At 43.7% G+C, this 10,250-nt stretch overlaps 1 protein-coding gene across 4 annotated transcripts in view; it reads left to right on the top strand.

Annotated features, from left to right (window-relative positions):
* The first annotated feature begins 3,118 nt into the window (after window positions 1–3,118).
* LOC133777050 (zinc finger protein 883-like) overlaps window positions 3,119–10,250 on the top strand; it is a 56,981-nt gene continuing 49,849 nt past the window's right edge. For all 4 annotated transcript variants that reach the window (XR_009868477.1, XM_062216469.1, XM_062216471.1 and 1 more), the window contains exons 1-2: window positions 3,119–3,212; window positions 4,451–4,530. The gene's annotated coding sequence lies outside the window, so the exon portion shown is untranslated. The remainder of the gene's footprint in view (window positions 3,213–4,450; window positions 4,531–10,250) is intronic.

Below are 10,250 nucleotides of genomic sequence, written 5' to 3'. Positions count from 1 at the left end.
TAATTTCATAATTTCTTAAGGTGATACCTATCATGTTTCTCTACTGTGGAATTGGTAGTTGTCTATTTGTAATAAATAGTGGTGAAATACTTTGAAACTGTAATTAAATTATTAGGAAAATTTCAGCCGTCCATTTTAGTATTTATTGATAATTATTGTCTGGCTCTGTTATTACTAGCATGTTTTCTAACTGGCTGTTTTTACAGTTCCCATTATTTTGTTAGTATTAATTGGTTGTTATTATAATTTATTTTTTTAAAGATTGATTTACCTTATCTAAAAGTAAGTGGAGTCTTCCAACTGCTGCTTCACTCTTCAAATGGCCACAAAAGCCAGGGCTGAGTGAGGCCATAACCAGAAGCTTCATCTGGGTCTGTCACATGAGTGCAGAGGCCCATGTAGATGGCCATTCCACTGCATTCCCAGGCACACCATTAGGGAGCTTGATTAGAAGTGGAGCAGCCAAGATTTCCATCTGTATTCATATGGGATGCTGCATTGCAGGCAGCAGTTTAACCTGATAACAGTGGTAGTCTTACTTTAATAAAAGTGTTCCCTTCTCCTCCAACTATTTATTCACTTTTATAACAATAGAAGCTAATAGCATTTTATTTTACTCAACAAATTAAAATGTGCTACTATTTAAATACTTGACTCCTGTATTTGACCATTGGTAGCCATTCAAGCTGGTTTCTGTATCCTTTTGAATTCTCTCCATTAATCTAATCATTTCCGTATTTATGGCATGATTAAATGTTCCAATGTCATTTCTAAATACTAGCTTCTTTCTTCAGTCTGGAAGAAATCATTGCACTATAAACCTGTTTCCTTGCAATGAAGAATCCAGAAAATAAGATGTAGGTGAAAGGATCACAGCATTTATTTTAGTCTAAATCATATTTAATCTTAATCCTATAATTCCTTCAATTCTAGAATATATAAGCATGTAGATTTAGGATGCAACATAAAACAGTGACGGGAGGTCACAGTTATATGAAGAGTGACACTGGAGCAAACACATGGGGTTTCCGGCACAGGAAAGAAGATATATGAAGCCTGGTATGGTTGCAGGCTCATGGGGATGGAGACACTGGGGCAGACAGGGTCTGAACTTACAGGGTTTGCAAATATATGAAAAAATTAAGGGGATGTGGATACAGTGCTTAGAGAAAATTCAAATCCTTAAGTGAATATGTTAGGACACTGAAATCTCAGCTACCTTCTCAAGAATTAAAGAGGAAAAATGCTGAAAGAATATTTAAATAAAGGCAGGACACAGATGCAACAGACATCAATGAAATGTTTCTAGTCACAAAAGTACTACAGAAACATGTAAGGAAAACCATATTTTAAAAGTTAAGAAAATTATTAAGCCAATAACCAATTTCAGGAAATTAACACAGGGCCATTCTTTATAGAACATACAGAACTTAGCAAGACACTAAGAGGATATTGTTAAATTCTTAGAAGTAAAAATTTTACTCCAGAGTTCAAAATCTGTTACATTTTGAAAATCAGTCTCCCAAATCACAAATATAGCATGAAACAGAAAAACTTCTACATACTTAAATAAGATGATCAAATTTTTGAAAAGCCAACCAACCAAAAGTCCCACAAGTAAAATTTTGGGCCCAAACATACGGAATATTCTAAACCTTTAAGAAAGAAAAAAAAATTAAATTTCCCAAATTCTTTCCAAGTAGAAAAAAACAGAGAATATATTTGAATTACTTTTGGGAAGTCAGTGTTTTATATATATATATAATGCCAACAACATCAGGTTATGAAATTAATGAGCTTCTGTTTCATAAACAGGTGATATCTTGAGCAAAAAATTATATGAATTCAACCATATAGAACAATATTGTAGGTCAATAACAAGTGAGACACATTAAAAAGTAAAGGGCATTCAACACTGTCAAACAAACCTTGTAAATCATCCAGGTAGGTTGAAAATGTGAGATAATTACATGATCATTTAGATTAAGTGTTAAAGCATTTAACAAAATTCAGTATCCAGATGGAAAAAAAAAATCAACTTCTGGCAAAACTTCAAAAAAGAGAGACTTCCTGTATGAGATCAAGATAGTTTAAAATGGACCTACAGCAGACTACTTAACACAAGATCAGTGAAAGCTTTCCCCCTGGGAACAGACCTAGCCATGCCTGCCTTCTCCCCCATCTCTCTTAACAGGGAAATCCAACAACAAAAAAGAGCAAGCACCAACCCTAAATAAACCAGGAACTCTGTCAATGTACCCAGATGACACCATTACATACAACAATACAATGTCATCCCGAACTGCATACAACTGACAAGTGAGGGTATCGAGATGACTGGGTAAAATGTCATGACCGGGGCATCCCATATGGGCGCCGGTTCGAGTCCCAGCTGCTCCACTCTGACCCAGCTCTCTGCTGTGGCCTGGGAAAGCAGTGGAGGATGGCCCAAGTCCTTGGGCCCCTGCTCCTGCGTGGGAGACCTGGAAGAAGCTGCTGGCTTCTGGCTTCAGATTGGTGCAGCTCTGACCTTTGTGGCCATCTGGAGTGTGAACCAGCGGACGGAAGACCGTTCTCTTTTTCCCTATCTCTCTCTCTGTAACTCTGCCTTTCAAATATAAGCCTTTTTAAAATATTATTAACAGCAAGAAACACATAGGAAATATTAAAAAGACAAAAGACAGACTAGAAAACACGTTATCTACAAGAGAAATGGACCAAGAGGATTAACCACGCAATATCTTTAAACATTGTTCAAAGAAACATCACAGAAACTTCCCAAAGGAGAAATCGTTCGGGATATGAAGAAACACAGGATCAGAAGTCGATGAGTTAGCAGTGACTCACCTTGAGCAGCTTCTGCAGCTCAGGAACTCTGCAAGTCCTGAGAGCCCTGAGGCCACAGTGACCCCGCCTGGAAATCAGGCACCCAAACCAGTCCAGCACTCCGGTTGCTTGGCAACAACCTCCCCACGCCCACTGAGCCAGCGAGCGTGCTGATTGGCTATGGTCTTTGTGACGCCCCTCATGCCCGTTGGCTTTGCAGCTGTCCAATCAGGGGCCCCCCGGTGAGGGCGGTGGAGCACTTCATCATCTCGCGAGATCCCTGTGTCCTAGTGATGTCCAGACTACAGTGGGAAGAGCGTCCCTGCGGTGGCTCGGCCTTCTCTGCTCTGAGAAGAGGAAGCCCCGGACCTGGGGAGCGGGAAGTGGTGAGTGTGTGGGGCCAGGTTTCCCAGAAGGGGCGGTGGGCGGATGGATCCTGTCAGAACCAGCTACAGAGGGACCTGGACTTCCCCCCAGTGAGCTCTTCCATCCGCGGACCCCACCGCTGAGGGCTGGCCCGGATCCGGACACGGGCGACAGGCCCGGTCCCTGCACTAGCGACCTCGGCTCCCTCCAGAGCCTCCTCTCCGTCTGTGTGCGCGCAGTCCGCCTCTCCCCAGGTCGTGTGGAGAGGACGGAGGGAGATCGGGGAGCGTGGACTGCGCTGTGGCCTTTTGTTGAGGCGAGGCCGGCTCCGGCCTTCAGGCCCTGTTTGCCTGTCTTACCAGTTAGCTAAATGTGGGCTGGAACACGTGCAATGTACTGCACACTGCTTTCCATTAGGTACTCCAGTTAAAGTAAATTCTCATTCTTCTTAGAAATTATGTAACATTTCACTAAAAATCACCTACATATTCAAGTAAGGCCAAACATTTGAGTAAATAAATTGTCAGAATGCAAATCCAGGAAAAAAAAAAAAGAAAACAATGAAAAGAAACACGATCATTATTCCAGTCAAATCTTTCTGATTTAGAAAATATTTGGGGGCTGGTGCTGTGGTGCAGCGGGTCAAAGCCCTGGCCTGAAGCGCTGGCATCCCATATGGGTGCCGGTTCTAGTCCTGGCTTCTCCTCTTCCAATCCAGCTCTCTGCTATGGCCTGAGATAGCAGTAGAAGATGATCCAAGTCCTTGGGCCCCTGCACCCATGTGGGAGACCCGCAGGAAGCTCTTTGCTCCTGGCTTCGGATCAGTGCAGCTCTGGCTGTTGCAGTCATCTGGGGGAGTGAACCAGTGGATGGAAGACCTCGCTCTCTGTCTGTACCTTCTCTGTAACTCTGTCTTTCAAATAAATAAAATAAACCTTAAAAAAAAGATAGTATGTTGTTGATGCTAATTTGGCAACATTTCCCATACACCAGAACTGTAAACTCAATTTGCATGGAATTGAGCAAAAATAACCCAGGCGCTGAGGACTCTAGGTATAGACTTATAAAACAAAATCTTGAAATCTGGGGCCTCTTTTTTTGACAAAAGAATAGGAAACAAATGCTGTCAGTTGTGTCTGGGGAAGACAAGTACTTTGAGGGGAAGAAAATGATGGCTTCTGTGCTCATAAGGAAGGCGGGGGTGTCAGAAATATGGCATTGATCACATATTTCCCTTTCTAAAACATCTTCCCTATAGGTCCAGAAACTGCTCAGGTGTGGATGTAGGTGGTTGAGCAACAGACAGTCCTTCCTTCTTGATTCTACACAAAGATACAGGTACAGTTCATCTTCCTGTTTGCATTGGTAAAGAGTTTCAGGGTATACAGTGCAAGATCTTGATTTTGAATGTGTTTTCTGTGTTTCTGTATGCATGCAAAAAGTTTTCGAAGTTCTCTTTTTTTCTGGTGTTAACATTTCAGCCATTTGAAATAAGTTTGCTGTTATTTCTACACAAAAGCTTCATTGCCAACTGTAATGAATTCAGAACACTTTCCCCAGGCCTTTCGTTTACTGCTAACATCTTGGGTCTTGTAAAACCTTTTGGGTTCTAGACTCTGGATGTATAAATTCTGTTCTCCCTGAGCTGTTCTTTGTGAAATTCCAATCTTATATTGCTAATGCTTGCATGTTACTGTAAGACTCCATTTACCTGGGCCACAATAACAAATGAGGAACAGAATGTTAGAGCTGTGACAAGGGAATGAGATATGCTCTTTTGATCAGGGGGCCCTTGCATAGGATTGTGTACTTAGACGTCTGAGTAACTTTACAAGCTTGGATTTACTGGACACTTTTTTGTGAGTACTTTGTTGTTATTCCTACTTAGGTTTTGATTAATGCTTAGATAACTTGCTGGCAATGCATGTTGTAGGGAAAATTGCATCTCCCAAAGGAGAGCACCTACTCACCACATTGCTAATTAGTCTTCACCTGATGAGCCATTAATCATGGAAAGGGGCAAGGAGCAACTTTGATAACTTCAGAGCAAACTCTAGAAGACAATCAGATATGTTCTAATTGCACTCAGCTTCCTCTCCCATGGGTTGAATGGAGGACATGGGAGAGGGAAATGCACCTTCCTCTACAACACCAAGACTGGACTCTCACTCCTTCACTGGAGCTGTGATTCCCAAGCTTCCTACAAATACAGACACTATTTCTTTCTCCTTCCCCTCTCTCCCTTCCATTCTCATTCTAACAAAAGCAGACGTGATTTTATGGAAACATTGATCTATCCTTAAACTTTTCATTATAAAAAATGAATTGACTGAACCCATTCAATCATATCTTATTCATACTTAGATTGGATTACCATATAACTATGCATACAATAACAAACAAATTATCAGTCTACCATCTTCTCTATTTCATGTTACATGGATTTGGCCTTTTATGAAAAAGTTATTTTTATGTTTCCAAGCCATATGATCATAAAAGTTAGCTCCCTTACCTCTCCAAGGAAGATGAGCACATTTAGATTAAGCTGTTTTGCATATTTTCTAGGCTGTTTGTTATTTTATCTGAGCATCCCTCTGGTTTATTGGAGCCTCAACTACTTGCTGAGACATGTTCTTTGTATCAGAACACAAAAGAATAAGGTTGAGAAACATTTTCTCAGGTAGTGACAAGAACATCACAGTGCTGTGACCTACAAGGCTTGTTACAGAAAAGTCAAATTTATAAACAAATGTTGAGTTTAGAAAGGAATGCCTGAAGCAACTAGCTAAATGCAGCTCTCAAACACATAAGCAGGGCTGCTACATAGAGTGGTTTAAGGACTTGTCAAGGGTCACACAGCTGATAACTGGTACAGGAGGAATTCAAGCTCCATTCCTCCTGATCCTGATAAACTAGTTCATTTTTTTTTTTTTAAGATTTATTTCATTTGTTTCAAAGGCAGAGGCAGAGAGAGAGGTATTACATTTAATGGTTCATTCCTCACATGGCCACAATGTCCAGAGCTTCATCTAGGTCTCCCACATTGGTGCAGGGACCCAAGGACTTGGGCTGTCTTCTACTGCTTTCTCAGGCCATAGCAGAGAGCTGGATTGGAAGTGGAGCAGACAGGACTCAAACTGGTGCTCTTATGGGATGCCGGCACTGCAGGCGGTGGTTTTACCCACTATGCCACAGTGCTAGCCTGAAACTAGTTCTTTAACTACAAGGATAGTAATTTCAAAGATTCGCTGAGTGCTTCCTGTGAACCAGGTGCAGCTTCATAGGCAGTGACTTGGCAACCATGGCTTCATAGTGAAATTACTCAGATTTTGTGTGTCTATACAGTATGTTAGCTCAGTTACAGCATAAATGGATGCTTGATGAGCCTAAAGGACATGATGAGATTTTGACAGAGGACTGGGGACTGAGCGTTGGGCTGAGTGGAGATTTTTAAAGAGAACACCTGCCCTGTATGGATACTACCTCCATTCCACATCACTGGGCTCATCCTCTGCAGGGGCAGCAGAAGCTAGATACTTCCTCCCCATCTCCCATAACAGATTCCTTGATTTTTTTCTGTTGGGCACATCTGCTGCCATGATGTGTGACTCCCAGGAAATGTATTTTAAAAATTTTATTTATTTGAGAGGCAAAGAGAAGGAGACAGGTAGACATGGAGAAAGCTCCCATCTGCTGGTTCACTTTTCAAGTGTCTACAAGGGCTGGGATGGGACTAGTCCTAAATCAGGAGCAAATAACCCAATCCATTTCTCCCATGGGGATGAAAAGGACCCAATGACTTGAATCATCACTGCCAACTCCCTTGGGTGAACATTACCAGGAAGGTGGAATTGGCAGCTGCAGCCAGGAGTCAAAGCTAGCCACTCTGATATGGGAAAGGGGCATCTTATCTGCGAGGTGAAATGCCTGACCCAAGGAAATATTCTATTGTCCTTCTGGATGGGATGGAGAGCAGGTGACTGGAGCTGCAGGAACCATTTGGTCCCATGAGGGAACCTTATGGATGAGGCAACAAGGCAAAGGAGCCCCTCCTGGAATGAATATCTTTGAATCCTTATATGTGAGAGAAGTGTTAAGCTACAGGTGGTTTTATTTTTTAGACATAATTTATTTAAAAGGCAGAGTTACAGAGAAAGAAAAGTCAGAGAGAGGTATCCTCCATCTGCTGGTTCACTCCTCAAATAGCTGCAGCCACTAGGACTTAGGCTGAAACCGTGAGCTAGCAGCTTCATCCAGGCCTCCCACCTGGGTGCAGGGACCTGAGTACTTGGATTCTGCACTGCTTTCCCAGGTGTATTAGCAGGGAGCTCCAGCAGAAGTGGAGCAGCCAAGACTAGAACTGTCACCCTATGGGATGCCTATCATAGGCTGTGATTTAACCCACTATACCACAATGCTGGCCCCTAAGCTACACTTTTAAATATTTACTTTGTGTGCTACTCATAGCTGGAATAAACTCTAAAACACATGAGTCATTTTATTCCTTTGATACCGACAATAACCCTCTAAACAAGCACTGTGATACTCTCCATGGGCAGGTGAGAAAGTGGAGCCCATAGAATCTAAATACCTTTCTCAGGGCCACACAGCTGAGTGGGAAAACTGAGGTTCCTGCACCCCTTTTTAGGCACTGTAATAAATTCCTCAAATGTAAGACGAATCAAACAGAGGAAATCCTGGTGGCTTTGTCCTCAGTTAGGACACCTTGTACTAAGACAAAATTATGAGTCCAACTCTTTAGTGGCCCACTAGGTGACCATGGATAGTTTAGTTCAAAATCCTTCTCACAAACATCTTGTAGAGAGTACATGGTGTTTTCACTGGGATGTTTTTGAGTTCAGGTCACTAAAAGCCCATCTCCAGCCAGCTTGAACAATGAGGAGGGAGAGTCAGACACAATGGTCCTGGGCTCGACAAATTCCATGGCTGGAGATGTCAGTGAGAACATGGGCTCTTTTCACCTCCACTCTGTGACTCACAGCACTATCATTATCTGAAGTTGATTCTCTTTGTGGCAAAAGGAATTAGGCTTGGAGCAAGCAATTGAGATTATCCATACTCTTATTTATGGGTAATAGAAAGAGAATGGAATCCCTTGTCTTTCTTTAAAAACTGAGGTGGGGGGTGAGTGCTTGGCCCAGTGGTTAAGACGGCTCTTGAGAAACTTTCATCCCAAATTAAAGTGCCTGGTACAAGTTTTGCAATTCCAACTTCCTGCTAATGTGCAACCTGGGAGGCAGCAGATGTGGGGAGACCAGATTGAGTTCTCTGATCGCAGCCTCAGTGTGGCCCAGCCCTAAATATTTCAGGCCTTTGGAGAGTGAAATGGCAGATAGAAGGTCTCTTTCTGTGTCTCAAATAAATAAGCATATAAATATGTAAATAAATAAATAATATCAAAGTAGAGGGTGTTATGGTACAGTGGGTTAAGCTGCCACTTGGGATGCCCATGGCCCATATTGGAGGACCTGAAATCAGGTCCCACCTCTGCTTCCAGTTGAGCTTCTTGGTAACGCACCTGGGAAGCAATGGTGATAACCTAAGTATGTGAGCTCCTGACACCCGTGTCAGGGAACAGGATGGAATTCCTAGCTTCAGCCTAGCCCAGCCCTGGCTTTGCAGACATTTGGGGAATGAGCCAGTGATTGGAAGTCCTCTCTAATACATAAATCTTTTAAAACTGTAGGTTGAATTTTCTTGCCAATCACCTCCTGTCCAATAGCAAAGGTTGGAGGTATCATCTGAAGTGGGACATTAATAGACAAATGGCCATCAAGGCCAGGGGAGTGGGTGCAGACAGGACTGTAATGTTTTAAGAGGAATGCTCCCTCTGGACCAACTACTCAGAGATCTTCCCTGCAACCTTCCCTCCCTGCCCCAAGACACTGCTTTCAGAGCTGTCTGTGGCCACAGAGAAGAGGTGTTCTGGAGAGTGGTCACTGAGGAGAGAGGAAGGGCGGGGAACCCCAGGGTCCCCTTTCTCCTGGTCTGGAGCCCCTTCCCCACATCACAGCTCTGCAGCAGAGCATGCCTGTCACCTCCCTCAGCCTGTGACACAATCTATTAGCATTTCCCATGGTTATGTTAGACTTGGGGACCACAGTGTGCTGTCCACTATGTCAACTTGAACTTCTAGGTTGGGGCTGGCACTGTGGGGTCATGGATAAAGCCACTGCCTGCAGTGCCAGCATCACATATGGGTGGCAGTTCTAGTCCTGGCTGTTCCACTTCTGATCCAGCTCTCTGCTGTGGCCTGGGAAAGCAGTAGAAGATGGCCCAAGTCCTTGGGCCCCTGGACCCATGTGGGAAGGCCCAGAGGAAGCTTCTGGCTCCTGGCTTTGGATTGGCACAGCTCCAGCCATTGCAACCAACTGGGGAGTGAAACAGCAGATGGAAGGCCTCTCCCTCTCTCCCTCTCCCTCTCCCTGCCTTTCCTTCTCTCTCTGTGTAACTCTTTAAAAGAAATAAATAAATCTTAAAAAAAATAACTCCTAGGTTTTCCATGAAAGTGACATCTGAGTGTATCTCTCCCAGGCAGCAAGGTTGGGAAGAGCTTGTCAGCTACAAAGACTAGGGAGGTGAGACCAGAGAGCTGCTAGCTGGTGAGAGCCTTATGACCTAACCTGTGTTTGGTGGGGGGGTGTAGCCTGTCCCCATTCCCTCCATCTGAGTGGGAACTGTTCCCCCAGCACAGTTCTAGAGGAAGTTGCTGTGTTTAGCTCCTGGCCCAATCACTGTTGTCTGGAAGGATTCACCAATTAAGCCTCTGCAGTGTATGTGTGTTGGGGGGGATGGTAAGGGTTTTGCTGTCCCCATTAAAATGCAGTAGTGGGGAAACTGCCCCCAGGCACTGCCAGGTGAGCTCCGTACCTGCTCTGCCCTCTCTTCCAGAGATTCAGCCTCCCAAGATGCACCACTTCCATAGGCCCCTCCAACTCTTCCTTTCTGTGGGGAGAGGGTGGGTGGCAGAAGGCTGCAGGCTCTGCCTGTTGCTAAGGGGAAGTAATGGCAGAGGACCAAAAGGACCATTCCCAGGA

Source organism: Lepus europaeus, chromosome 18, assembly GCF_033115175.1.
Source record: "Lepus europaeus isolate LE1 chromosome 18, mLepTim1.pri, whole genome shotgun sequence".
NCBI classification, from domain to species: Eukaryota; Metazoa; Chordata; class Mammalia; order Lagomorpha; family Leporidae; genus Lepus; species Lepus europaeus.
The sequence above is the reverse complement of the archived record's forward strand: the minus strand, read 5'-3'. Positions and strand labels throughout refer to the sequence as shown.